Source organism: Manis pentadactyla, chromosome 6, assembly GCF_030020395.1.
Source record: "Manis pentadactyla isolate mManPen7 chromosome 6, mManPen7.hap1, whole genome shotgun sequence".
Lineage (NCBI taxonomy): Eukaryota > Metazoa > Chordata > Mammalia > Pholidota > Manidae > Manis > Manis pentadactyla.
The window spans coordinates 92,779,768-92,793,276 of record NC_080024.1 but is presented as its reverse complement, the minus strand read 5'-3'; positions in this window follow the sequence as shown (position 1 = coordinate 92,793,276).

The following is a 13,509-nucleotide window of genomic DNA, read 5'->3' as shown; positions in this document are numbered from 1 at the left end:
AACTGAAAGGAAAGGAGCGAAACACAGCAGCAATTCACCGAAGAATTCCACTTTATTAGGGAAAGGTGCTGGGTTATATAGGAAGGGGCATGAGCTGATTGAGGTGTCACTTCTACGGGGCTGGTGGCTATTGGCTACGTGCTGGGATTGGGAGAGGGTCAAGGGGTGATTGGGTTTCAGGTGGCGCCGGCAGGAACCGAGGACCCCAAAGAGAAGCAGGAAGTTCGCCATCTTATGGGTGGGGGTCCTTCATTCCCCCCTTTCGCCACTATGGGGTTGTGGACGTTGCTTTCTGTCTGACGGCTTCCTGCTGAACAGGGGCGGAGAAGGGAGTGAGGGCTTGAGGACTGGGCGGAAATAGTTGATAGGACTCCCCACAGTAAGGACGAGTAGATGTGGACTTCTTCAGGTTGGAAATCAATGAAGGTTCCTTGTAACCATAGGTTGAGGACTTGTTGATTCTAATGGTGTCAAGAGGATACGGGTGACAGAAGCCAGGCATCTGCGGCCATTGTTTCCAGGAACAGTTTCCAGTGGAGAGAGGGGTCCATGTCAGCGTGTGGTGAGGAGGTTACATGAGGGTGAGGGATCTTCTGTGGCTAAAAGCTGGTAGTTCCTGAGTAAAAGCTGGTTGAAAGTTTGATTAGAGATTTTACCGACTTGGGATTTGATAAACTTTCTATACAAGGTAAGAAGAGACAGGCGAGAAGAATGATTATTATAGGGCCTGCAATGGGCCACAGCCAGGTGAGGAAGGGGTTTGTTAGTATTGAAGAGAATGGGTTGGAGGAGTAATACTGTGGGTACTGGGAGTTACCCATGTAGTGAATGGCACAAGACCAGTAGGGACATCTCTGTAGGTGTCTGGCCATCGCCTGCAACAGGCTTGTTTTTGGTCATAGAGGAAGCAGAGGTAGGGAGAATAAAGGTAGCTGCTAGTGAACACTTCGGTGGAGGGAGGAAAGTGGAGGTATAAAGGCTCGGAGCAGCCTTTCAGAGGGCAGTCTGATGTGGCAATGAGGACAGTAATTTTTGTTTGATGCTGTGTGTAAGTCTGTCTTTGAATCGCCATACAAAGGAGGCTGGGATGGCGGGGAAGACAATAGGAATGAGGAAAAAAAGCGAGAGAGAGCGAGGGAGCAGTAAAGGAGGAAAAAGTCATGATTCGGGTATGGATGGCAAAGGGGGTGAACAGGATTTTGGAGAAAAGAGGACAATAAGGTCAGGAGTCTGGAGGGAGGGAGAGTCTGTAAACTTTTGTAGGTTAAGAGATCCTTTAGGTGATGGGACAGAATGGTAAGGGGCACCCCGAATGACAGTTTATGAGCTTCCTTCTGCAAGAGCTGTCCAGCGGCTAATGCCCATAGGCAGGGGGCCCATCCCCGAACTGTGGAGTCTAATTGCTTGGAAAGATAAGCTACTGGGGCAAAGGATGGGCCATAATATTGGCTTAGGACTCCTAGAGCTTGACTGGACCTCTCATGAATGTATAATTACAAGGGCTTTAACAAATCAGGAAGATGGAGAGCTGGGGCTTCCACAAGGGCTCCACGGAGCTTAATGAAGGAGTGTTGGGGTGAGGATAATGGTTCTCCAGGGGCGCCCTTGCTGAGGTCATATAGGGGTCTTGCCAACAGGGAGAAGTTAGGGATCCACGCTCTAAAATACTCAGTCAGGCCTAGAAAGGAAAGGATTTCTGTCTTGGTTTTTGGAACGGGCATGTCAGAGAGGAGCTGTTTTCTGTCTAAGGTAATGGACTTTCTTTGTTGAGATAGAAGAAATCCCAGGTAAGTGACAGAAGGGGAAGAGATTTGAGCTTTGACAGGGGATACCCGGTAACCTCTGGAAGCTAGAAGGTTAAGTAGGGAGGCAGTGTCAAGTTGAGACTGTTCGTACGAGGGTCTGCAGAGTAGAAGATCATCCACGTATTGTAATAAGGTGGACTCGGAATCCTTGTGGCAAAACTGTCCAAGTGAGTTGTTCAGAATGTCTTGTGTATGAGTCCGTCCAGGTAATGGCAAAAAAATCTTGGGAGGATGGTTCCAGAGGGATAGAAAAAAATGTGTCTTTGAGATCTAGGACTGAGAAGTGGGAGGCTGAGGGAGGGATCTGCGATAAAAGGGTGTATGGATTTGGGACTAAGGGATGGATAGGGACGATGGCCATGTTAATGAGGCGAAGGTCTTGGACGAGGCGGAAAGATACGTTGGTTTTTTTAACAGCTAATATGGGTGTATTAAACGGGGAGTGAGTGGGTCTGAGGTAATTTTTGTTTAAAAGATCTTGAATGACGGGTTGGAGGCCTATGAGGGCTGAAGTGGTTAGGGGGTATTGGGCCTGACAGATATACAGAGAGGGGTTACGTAATTTGATAGAGATAGGAGGACATAGAGCTACGGCGGGGCTTGTAATGTCCCAAACTTTGGGATTTACAGGGTGTATGAGGGTGGAACTGGAGCTTTCATTGGGTAGAGGGGGGTCATTGGCTATGAGGGCTATCAGAAAGGGAGTACTGGGGGCTGTGGGAGTGGATATGGTTATGGAAACATGGAGGAGAGAAAGGATGTCCCATCCTAGTAAAGGGATGGGACACTGGGGCATAACTAGGAAGGAGTGGGAGAAAGGTATGGGATTGTCTTGGATTGTGCATAAAAGGGGGTTTTTTAATGGGAAAATCTGTTTACCTCCTACCCCGACTATAGGAGTAATGGCAGGAGTGGTAGGGCCCCGGTATTCTCGCAAGACTGAGAAGGTGGCTGTTGTATCTAGGAGGAAGGAGATGGGGCGACCGTCTACTATTAAAGTAACCCTGGGCTCCTGTTTGATGATGGAAATGGTCGGGCGAGAAGCCCCCGGGCCCCATCAATCTTCTTCTGCCAGCCCCACTACGGAGGGCTTAGGATGGGGGTTGTTCGTCCAGCGTCCCCTTCGTGTGGCTGGTCAATCAGACCCCCAGTGGCCCTCTTTATGGCATCTGGGGCATGGGGTGGTAGCCCTTGACTAATGTTCTTCTTGTCCACAGTTGAAACAAGCTCCTGTGGGGGGCTTGTTTGCAGAGGAGTGCCCAGGTTGTGGTTTTATCAGCTGGGCCAACATTTGGAAATTGGCCTGATCAGCCTGTTTACGGTGTTCTTTCTCCTCCTCCCAGTTATGGAAGACTTTAAAGGCCACTGTTAGGATCTCAGTCTGTGGGGTAGCCGGGCCCTGTTCTAACTTTTTGAGTTTAGCTTTAATGTCGGGGTAGCTTTGAGCTAGGAAGTATGTCATAAGGACATGTCTCCTGTCAAGCGTTTCTGGGTCCGGCTGGTATACTGTAATACGGCTTGAGTGGGTCTGTCTAAGAACTTGGAGGGAGCTTTTGAAAATTGACTACTTTACAAGCTGCCTTTTTCATACCTGCTTTTAAGCAGGAGGCAAAAATAACTCAAGAGCGGAGACCCACGGCGGTGTTATAATCCCAGTGTGGGTCTTGTTCAGGGACAGCGGTGGGGCCAGGGGGATAGGTGGGGTCAGTCCTGTGGGTTTCTTTGGCGTGCATTTGGGCAAAGTCCCAAACTCATCTGCGCTCTTCAGGAAGGAGGGTATTGGCCAGGAGCATTGAAATGTCATGATGTGTGAGGGTCCATTGAAACTCCTTGATATATGTCGTGGGATCAGTGGAGAAGGAACCTAGGCGTTTCTCCAGTTGGGCTAAATCTCCTAAGGAGAAAGGGCTGTGAATGCACACGATGCTTTCGGATCCTGCTACTTCTCGAAGGGGCGCAATAATTTTGGGAGGCTCTCGGGACTGAGTCTGAGGAGGACTGAAGGGTTCTGGCTCAGTCTGTGGGGAGAAACAGGTGATGGGGGCAAAGACGCGATAATTTTGGGAGGCTTTCGGGACCAAATCTGAGGGGGACTGAAGGGTTCAGGCTCAGTCTGTGGGGGAGAAACAGGTGATGGGGGCAAAGACAGAGGAGGCTCCTGGAAATTAGTTGGAGGGGGGCTGAAAGGCTCAGGCTTGAACTGCAAGGAGGGTGAGGTGGGGGAGGAGATGGTGGTGGAAGTAGGGGGAGGGGCTGCTGTGGGAGAGGAGGGGGAGGCGGTGGCCTCAGTGAAAGAGGTTGGTGGGGTTGTAGGAGGGAGAAGGGAGTGAAAGGGAGGCTTTTGCGGGGGAGACAGCTTGCAGGCTAGGAGAACTTGGGGGGAGGCGGGAGGAGGAGGCGGAAAGCTTCGGTATAGGGAATCTCCTTCCAGTTTTTCAGGCGCTGACAGTAGTTAAAGAGATCGCGAGTGATGTTAGGATCAAGAGTTCCCCCTGCGGGCCATTGGTTGTTATTGTTTAGGGGCTATGTCAGCAGTTGGGAGCAGTATTTACGGGGAGGTTTTGGTTTTATATCAGGCATCACGGAGAGGGTGGCTAGATACTTGAGCAGGCATTCAAGAGGCGAACTTTCAGGGAGGGATGAGGAGGCTCCCATGGCTAAAGGACAGGGGAAGACGAACGGAGATCCTCGGACTGGGAGCAGACCGCAAGGAGACAAAGGGCGTCTCTGTTGATTCTTGGTGGTCTGCAGAAACTCATATACGAGTCGGTTTCTTTGGAAGTGTGGGTCATCACCCAGACTTCTCTAGGAAGGCAGAGTGCCGGAGTCCGAGGTACCAAGTACTAGGAGTTTTCAGCAGAAGGAATTTTCGGTGGAAGGAACGGAAGGAGGAGGGGGGGAGAAAGGGCACGTTTTCATCCGCAAAGGAGTCAAATCGTTTATGGCTGTTGGAGGAGGGGCCCCGAGGGTCCGCCGCAGCCGTGAAGGCCTAAGGCGGGGAGAGTTCCCTCGTTCCCGAGTGTCAGGGCCTTGCTGGACGATCATGGTCAATGGCGCTGCGATAGCTCGGGGAAGAGCGGCCCGCTCTGGGGGAAAACTTACCCAAAGGCCAAAGAGGAGTGGTAAGTGTGAGGAGCCAGCGCCGGAAAAAGAGGACGAGGGCGAGCTGCTGCTGGTGTCGGGGGAAGACGGGGCCCAGTTGGGGTGTCCCATCTCCCGGGTTTCGGCACCAATGAAAGGAGCGACACACAGAAGCAATTCACCGGAGAATTCCGCTTTATTAGGGAAAGGTGCTGGGTTATATAGGAAGGGGCATGGGGTGATTGTGGTGTCATTTCTTTGGGGCTGGTGGCTATTGGCTACGTGCTGGGATTGGGAGGGGGGCGAGGGGTGATCGGGCTTCAGGTGGTGCTGGCGGAAACCGAGAACCCGGAAGAGAAGCAGGAATTTCGCCATCTTATGGGTGGGGGCCCTTCAGCTGCCCCCTCCCAACCTGAAAAATGTGCCTTAGTTTAGCCAATCACACCGCTGTAAATCTAAGCTCTGCCTCCCCCTGCGTTCTTTTAAAACTCGCTATTTTCACGTGACTTCCCCGGCCTGTGATAGCTGGACTGCAGAACCTCACTCAAGGGCATTCAAATAAATTACCTGGCCCTTTGTTGCCTCTCTTTGCCTGCTTATTTCAGCTGGAGTTTATCTTACAGACACAAGTTTTACAGCTTACACCAAATCTCACTCAGAATTGTACATTGGCAAATTTTAAATGCAAAATTATAAAATTCTAGATAAAAAATGAAAATCTACATAATCTTGTATTTGCTGATAACTGTTAAGATCCTACACAAAAAGCATGTTCACAGAAGAAAAATAATTTCTTGGCTTTATAAAATTAAAATTTTCTAATCTGAAAGACCTTGTTCAGAGAACCAGAGACAAGACACAAACTGGGAGAAAATATTTGCAAAGTATATATTTGATAAAGGATTTGGGAAATCAGGAGACACAGCACTGCACACCTAGGAGAACTGCCAAACTCCAGAAACATGACAACACCGACCTCTGTGGGGTGAGGAGCACTGGGAGCCTCCTTCACTGCATGGACAGCCCCTTGGAAGAGAGTTTGCCAGTTTCTTTCAACACAAGTCTCATGTTAGGATCCAAGAATCATGCCTCCAGTATTTAGACAACTGCTTTGAGAAAACCACCATGCAATTATACACAGTAGCTCTATTCATAATGGCTAAAAACTTGAAATAAGTAGATAATAAATTCAGAATGAATAGGTAAATTGTGGTACATTCATGTGAAAGGGACCAGAATATGCCACCCTAAAATATGCCTCTTGGGCATAGGATTATTTGGGTCTGATTAATTTTTAAAAACAGCAGACACAGAGGAATCACTAAAAAGTGACTACAAGTTGCCCTTTTGTGAGAAGTCTGCATTAAGAAAGGAAATCTCCACTTGTACAGTGTCTCCCTCTCTGTACCAAGAATACAAGGATGAATAAATCCCTAGAAATCCATGTCAACAGAGGAGGCCTGGACTTAAGCCCTTATTTACTGTGCTTTGCCTGATAACTTCCCTCAACTGGCTGCCTGGAAGAGTTCCTTTTGTTTTTACCTGAAGATCCTATTTCAGGTGATGGCTTGGGCCATTTCCTGGAGTTCACTAGTTTTCCTGGGAATCCCCTGTGTATACAGCCAGTATTAATGTTGTCAAAATTCTAGACTTTTTTCCTACCTTTGATGCTGGGGTTCTTGTTCATGAAGCTGAAGAATGAGCTTCACAAACACTCAAGGTTTGGAGAGTAAGGTATAGGCTTTTATTTAGAAATAAAGTGAGAGACTAGAGCTCCTGGCTCACACCAGGAGGGGACAAGAGAGCCTGCAGTGGTGTGTTGTCTAGTTGGTTTTATAGGCAGCTGAGGATTTTGCAAGAACATGAAAAAACTTAGGGGTGTGGACTTGCATCACCTGCCCTGTCCTCAAGGTGGGCTGGGTCATATACTCTGATTCCTAGGGCTGACAGCAGAGTCACAGGTTATGATGATACCCTTGTAGAACACTCAAACATTCCAGGCCAAGATGCTCCTGGCATTTTGACCTTTAACTGATCTCACTGAAGATGTCTATATCTTTACCCTAGAGAATTAGTGTGACCTTGACTTTGTATAATGCTTAGCACAGACTTTCAATAGGAACTTCTTTGCCCATTGTTACATCGATCTTACTGTAAATATTCCACCGTGCTTTTCCCCCGTAGGCCCTCACCCTAATCTGACTACACCCACCATCCCTGTCTCATTATTAATCTCTCTTTTATTAAGGAGGGTCTCAGCCAAGAACCTGAAAAAGTAAAGGAAAAGTTATTTTTCCTCCCCTACACATACAATGCAGTACTATTCAGCCATAGAAAGAAATGAATTGCCAACCCATGCAGACACAGATGAATCTTAAATATGTTTAAAATACAAAAACCAAATGTAAAATTAAATTTCAAATTATTTTTATTTAAAAGAGTCATAAACTGGGAAGAACCCTATCTAGCAAGTAGAGGGGCAATCCATTGAGCTGCAGGAAAGGACAGGTTTATAAAGGCAGAGAGGGAGGGGAAACACAAAAGCAAAGAATGCATTGTTTTAGGCAAGGTCACCCTCCTACAGGGAATAGAAGGGGTCTGTCAGCAGATTTCCTCCAAGGGCTGACCAGGAAACTCCAATATGGCTGGTTAAAGGTTATACTTTGCAAGTGGGGAGGGACTGGGGGCCTGGCAAAACTGCAGTTAGGTTAGGCATTAAGTCTTGGTTCCCTGACATGGAGACTTATCATAAGTGACTTCATTTTGCTCCTGTGACTTTAGAAGCCAGGCTTCTCCTGTTGGAGTGGGAAGTTACAGATAAACAAGGAGAGAAGGTGACAATATCCATGTGATACGGGATGAGGCTGGAGACATCTATATAAACTCATCCTTAGCTAAAGACAGTTCCACATAGAAATCTTTATAATTAGGTATGTATGCATAGATTGGAACTGGTGCGTATATTTTCTTCCATTGTCCACTGAGCACATTTAGCTGCAACATGTAAATTTTTAATACCATTCCCTAAGGTGGCAGGGCTGTTTGAATAAATGGATAACACTAGGACTGAAACAGTAAATAAAGAATAATGAAGTATCACAAAATAGGGAATTACCCCCCCAAAAAAGGCTGACAAAGACTGAATATGTCAAAGGGGAACCGGAGCCGATGGATGTAGTTCTCCAGAGCCACAGCAGCCATGACTGGAGCAACCAGATGCTAGTGCTGGGCTGTCACCAAAAGCCTAAAACAGTGATCCAGACATTCACATTAGTAAAAATAAGTTATTAAGTGATTTTTACGCATGGGGTTGGACATAGTTATATTGCAGAAGAATTCTGAATAATTGATGTTGGCACTCAGACATCCATCATGGAGGTGTGGCCGACTCCCCTCTTCAGAGGAGGTCTTCCTCCTCAAGAAGACACACAGGATGGACATGGGGGAAAGTACCTTCCCAGTGGGGAGACCCAATGAACACTACCTAAATCAGTGGCCACAGATGTGAATAGCAATAAGTTGCCTTGAGAGCATGTTTAGAAACAAGCTGCATCAACCTGGTAGCCTAGAGGAATTGGGTGGATTTCCTAGTAAAAAAAACACACTAACAGAATGAGCCCTAAAACAAGGAAAATACAAGCACAACATGCAGGGACCTCTTCCCTAACTTCTCCTCTCACTGTTCTGGGGATTCTCTACCCCAGAACAGAGAAGGAACAGGGACAGAGCTGTTTTCTGCCCCTCAGATCTGACCCCATGCACTCCTCAACCACCCCCCAGCCATGCTCCACCCAGGGAGGACGCCAGGCAGAGGTAGTCTCAGGAATTATTGATAATGATGTGTCAGCTGGGACTTTTCTAGTTGCAAGGGACCAGACACACTTGGAGAAGTAAAATAAACTAATTACTTTATAAATGATAGAAATGTTAGTGACTGCAAGAGGCAATTTTAAGATGGTGCCTGAGCCTGCCAGATCCAGGGGCTCTCCCAGTAGGACATGGTCGGTCTCCAGCCCTCCGACCTGAGTGCCTGTGGGGTGGCCCCATTCATGGGCAGTCTCTCTCGCTGCATCTGGGGCCTCCAGCAGCTCCAGGTGGACACCCACTCACCGACCATTCTAAGGCAGTGTTCCTCCTTCCCTCAGGTTCCATGAAAAGTCATGTCGTTCAATGACTTTGGCCTGGCTCCAGTTGCATTTGCATCCTTGACCCCATCAGAACACCCAGAGGATGGAACGTGGGGTTGGATGGGCTGGGATCACACACCCATCTTCAAGGTGGGTGGAACATAGGGTCTGCCTTCTGGAGCTGATTGGAATGGAGGCAGGTGACTGACAGGAAAGCTGAGGTGCAGATTTGGATATGAGAACAGGTGCCGGGCAGGGAAAGCAGCACACTCCACATTACTGCTGGCCCGGTGCACAGCAGTGAGTCCAAAGCCCAAGGAAGGAGGGAGCTCACGTAGGGTCGGGGGTTGCATCTGCCCATCTGCTGCTCCTGGGGCCCTGCCATGGCCACAAGAAGCTAATCCACTGACAGAAAAAGCAGTATTAATGCTGGTGGTAAATGTAACAGGTATCTCCCTACCCTCTGGGAGACAGTTGCTCTCAGGTCTCTGATTTTCAATGAGTATGAATGTCAAAGGTTTGTTGCAGCTGGAAGGCTGAAGGAACGCAGGGTTGTATGTATGTAACTCTGCTGTATGGCTGTTGTGGTCAGGACCACATTCAATGCTCAGAAAGTTATTACCTCTCATGGCAGACTAAGGCTGTGAGGCAGGAGACACCTGTGTCAGCCACACTGGTGGTAGGAACTGAAACATCCCAAAGGGCTGTCTATACTGCCCATGTAGCTGTTCAATTGCCCAGCATCAGGATAAGCTCAGTAACTGGCCAAGGAGGCTTGACAGGGCCCAGACTGGCCTTAGTAGGAGGACCATGGATGCCCGCCTGGTGGACAGAAGCCAAGGGCTGTCCTGTCTACGTGTGATTGTCTGTGGCTGCCCACCAGAAAGGACAAGGGATCCATCCAGTCCCAAGAGGGCCCTGCCAGCCCTAAAGAAGGCAACATTTGGGAGCTGGCAGGTCACTGCACCCAGGCCTGTATAAATCCACACATGCCTACCAAGGGCCCTGTGTGACAGGCACTCAGGCTGCCCAGGAGTATGGCCATCAACACCCAGCCCAGGTGGGGCAGGAGGAAATGTGATCTCTAGGAACTCCAAAACATGTGATGGCGGTGGACTTGAAAGCACCAGAGTGAATGTTTCATTCTCCTCCTTTCAGAGCCCAGGACTGAGATGGGGGAAGGAGAGAAAACCACCAGTCCAGCCTAACCCTGTCTCATTGTGTGACCATGGGCAAGTCCTTTCCATCCTGGAGGCCTCAATAGAGATAGAGGGGCAGGGGAAATGGACTACTTGTGCTTAATGAAAGTTAAACCAAACCCCAATGCCCTAAATCTACACCAAACTCCCTCATCTTAATTATTATTTCCCTAAGTGTTTTATGTATACAATGTCATAATCTACATGTTTTAAATTTGCATATCACTTAATAATTTGTGTATTACTGATTTTACTACTTTTGCCTTTTGTACTTCAAAGTCACTATGTAAGTGATGTGTAGCTACATTTCACTGAGGAAAAACTTCTCAATTTAAAAACAATTCCATCTAAAGAAGTCCCTTTAACATATCCTGTAAGGTCAGTCTAGTGGTGATTAATCTTTTAGCCTTGATATCTATGGAAAACTTTTTCCTCTCTCCTTCAATTCTGAATGCTAACATTGCTTGGGAGAATATTCTCGGTTGTAGTTTTTTTTTCCTCTCAGTAATTTGAATATTCCATGCCCCTTCCTTATGGCCTGTAAACTTTCTGCTGAGAAATCTGATAGCCTTATGGAGTTCCCCTTATAGATACTGGTAACTGTCTGCTTTTCTCTTGCTGCTCTTAATATTCTCTCTTTATTGCTGATCTCTGCCATTTTAATTACTATGTGTCTTGGTGTGGACCTCCTTGGGTTCATCTTGTTAAGGATTTTCTGTGCTTCCAGAACCCCTATTATGAGAATATTGTTTGGTTTGGAGGTGTCACAGAGATGTTTTTTTTTTTTACTAAGGTATCATTGATACACACTCTTATGAAAGTTTCACAAGAAAAACAATGTGGTTACTACATTATCCAGTCTGCCCCATACCCCATTGCAGTCACTGTCCATCAGTGTACTAAGATGCCACAGAGTCCCTATTTGTCTTCCCTGAGTGACACTGTCTTCCCCATGACCCCACACACACCATGTGCACCAATCATGATACCCCACAATCCTGTTCTCCCTCCCTCCCCACCTGCCCTCTCCTACCCCTCCACTTCTTGGAGTCTGTGAGTCTGCTGCTATTTTGTTCCTTCAGTTTTGCTTATTGTTATACTCCACAAATGAGGGAAATCATGTGGCATTTGTCTTTCTCTGCCTGACTTATTTCACTGAGCATAATACCCTCTAGCTCCATCAAGATTGTTGCAAATGGTAGCATTTGTTTCTTTCTTATAGTTGAATAGCATTCCATTGTGTATATGTACATCTTCTTTATCCATTCATCTACTGATGGACACGTAGGTTGTTTCCATATCTTGGCTGTTGTAAATAGTGCTGAGATTAAATATAGGGGTGCATATGTCTTTTTGAATCTGGGAAGTTGTTTTCTTTGGGTAAATTCCTAGGAGTGGAATTCCTGGGTCAAATGGTATTTCTATTTTTAGTTTTTTGAGGAACCTGCTTATTGATTTCCACAATGGTTGAACTAGTTTACATTCCCACCAGCAGTGTAGGAGGGTTCCCCTTTGTCCACCTCCTTGCCAGTGTTTTTTGTTCCTAGTCTTTTCTATGTTGGCCATCCTAACTGGTGTGAGGTGATATCCGATTGTGTCACAGAGATTTTTCATGTATTCTCATTTTAGAAATTTTTTTCTCTCTGTTACTCAGCTTGGTCACTCTCCACCACCCTGTCTTCCAGCTCACTGATTCTTTCCTCTGCATCCTCCAGCTTACTTATGGCTTCTATTGTGTTTTCATTTCCTGTTGTATTCTTCAGCTCTGACTGGTTCATTTTTATATTTTCTGTAACTTTGTTGAAATCCTCCTTGAGATTATCAGTTCTTTTCCCAAGTTCAGTGAGCATCAGTATGACCATTGTTTTGTGTTCTTTGTCAGATAAATTGCTTATCTCCATTTCCTTTAGCACTTTTTGTGATGTTTTGTCTTGTTCTTTTTGCTTGGAACATATTCCTCTGGCTCCTCCTCTGTCTGGTTCCCTGCATTTGTTTCTATGTATTAGATACATTAGCTATAGCTCCTGGTCTTAGAAGTAGCGGTTTTATGTAGTAAGCATCCTGTGGTGCCAGCTAAACATTTTCTACAGATGCGGGAAAACTTTTTGGAGATACAGAACATAATAAAATAATTATATGACAAGAACAAACACAAATATCAGTTAATACAAAATTATTGTAGCTGGCAACACTTAAAATTGGTAATTTGCAGTTTCTTTTAAAGTTGGGCAGCTGCAAGCTGATTCATTGCCCTTTAGCCATTGAGCAGTTTAAGAGGAAACAATACATTTAATAAGTTGCAATCTTAATTTAATTATTTAAAATACAATTATGTACTTTGATTTACTATTTGGACTGCATCAAAATAATATTAAATCTTTATTTAAAAAAATTAACATATTTTAGTTTTCCTCTATGGAAGTGTATATTCCACTTTTGGGGAGAAAAAAAGCACTGATATCATGACCTACGTTCACAAAATGTTTTTTTGCTGGATACATGTCTTGGTTTTACACATAAGATTTTATAATAAGTAAATTATGTGGTCTTCGATTTAAGAATACATAAATGCAGAAACACTATGTGGAAGGAAAATAGAGACACCAAGCTAAAATCCAAAACAAGTCAAAACACAAATAGTTCCACAGCTCTAGAGAATTTAACAAAAAGTAAGTCAACTTTTAAGCCAGTTAACTTTGGCATTTGAATACAAAAAATTTAGCAGTGTCATCTACGTAGATTGCTGTGAGGGTTTTCAAATTCCCTGTGTATCCTTTATATAAGCATAGTTGGTATTCTGAGTTCTGCGTCCATCTCTGCATTACCCAATCTCACAGAACTCAGATTTATGCATGAGTTATGTCTGCAGTTTTATCTCCACACATGTGTGAAACCACACGGGACCCTGTACAACAGACCAACCCCAAGGAGCTCGGAGTGGAGGCTTCAGTCCTGGCTAGAACCTGGGTTCTGGAGCCGTGGAGCAGTGGGGCTGCTGCAGAGCAGACGGCTGCTGGTCTAGGACCAAGGAATCAAGGACCCATGGTGGGGAAAGCACAGTGTTTCCAATGAAGACAGCTGGGAAAACCAGGCCCCACGCACACCTCACACAGAAACCACTAAACCCCGGTCTCCACAGCAAGCCCTTCCTCCCGGGACATCCCAAGGCTGAGCCCCCTCCAACCGGTGCCCAGGAGGCTTCTCCCGGTTTCCACTCACCTTTCCGTGGGTCACTGCGCCTCCCTGGACACAGAAAGATGCGCTCCTGTCCGACCGCGGGGAGCCAGGCGGAGGCCC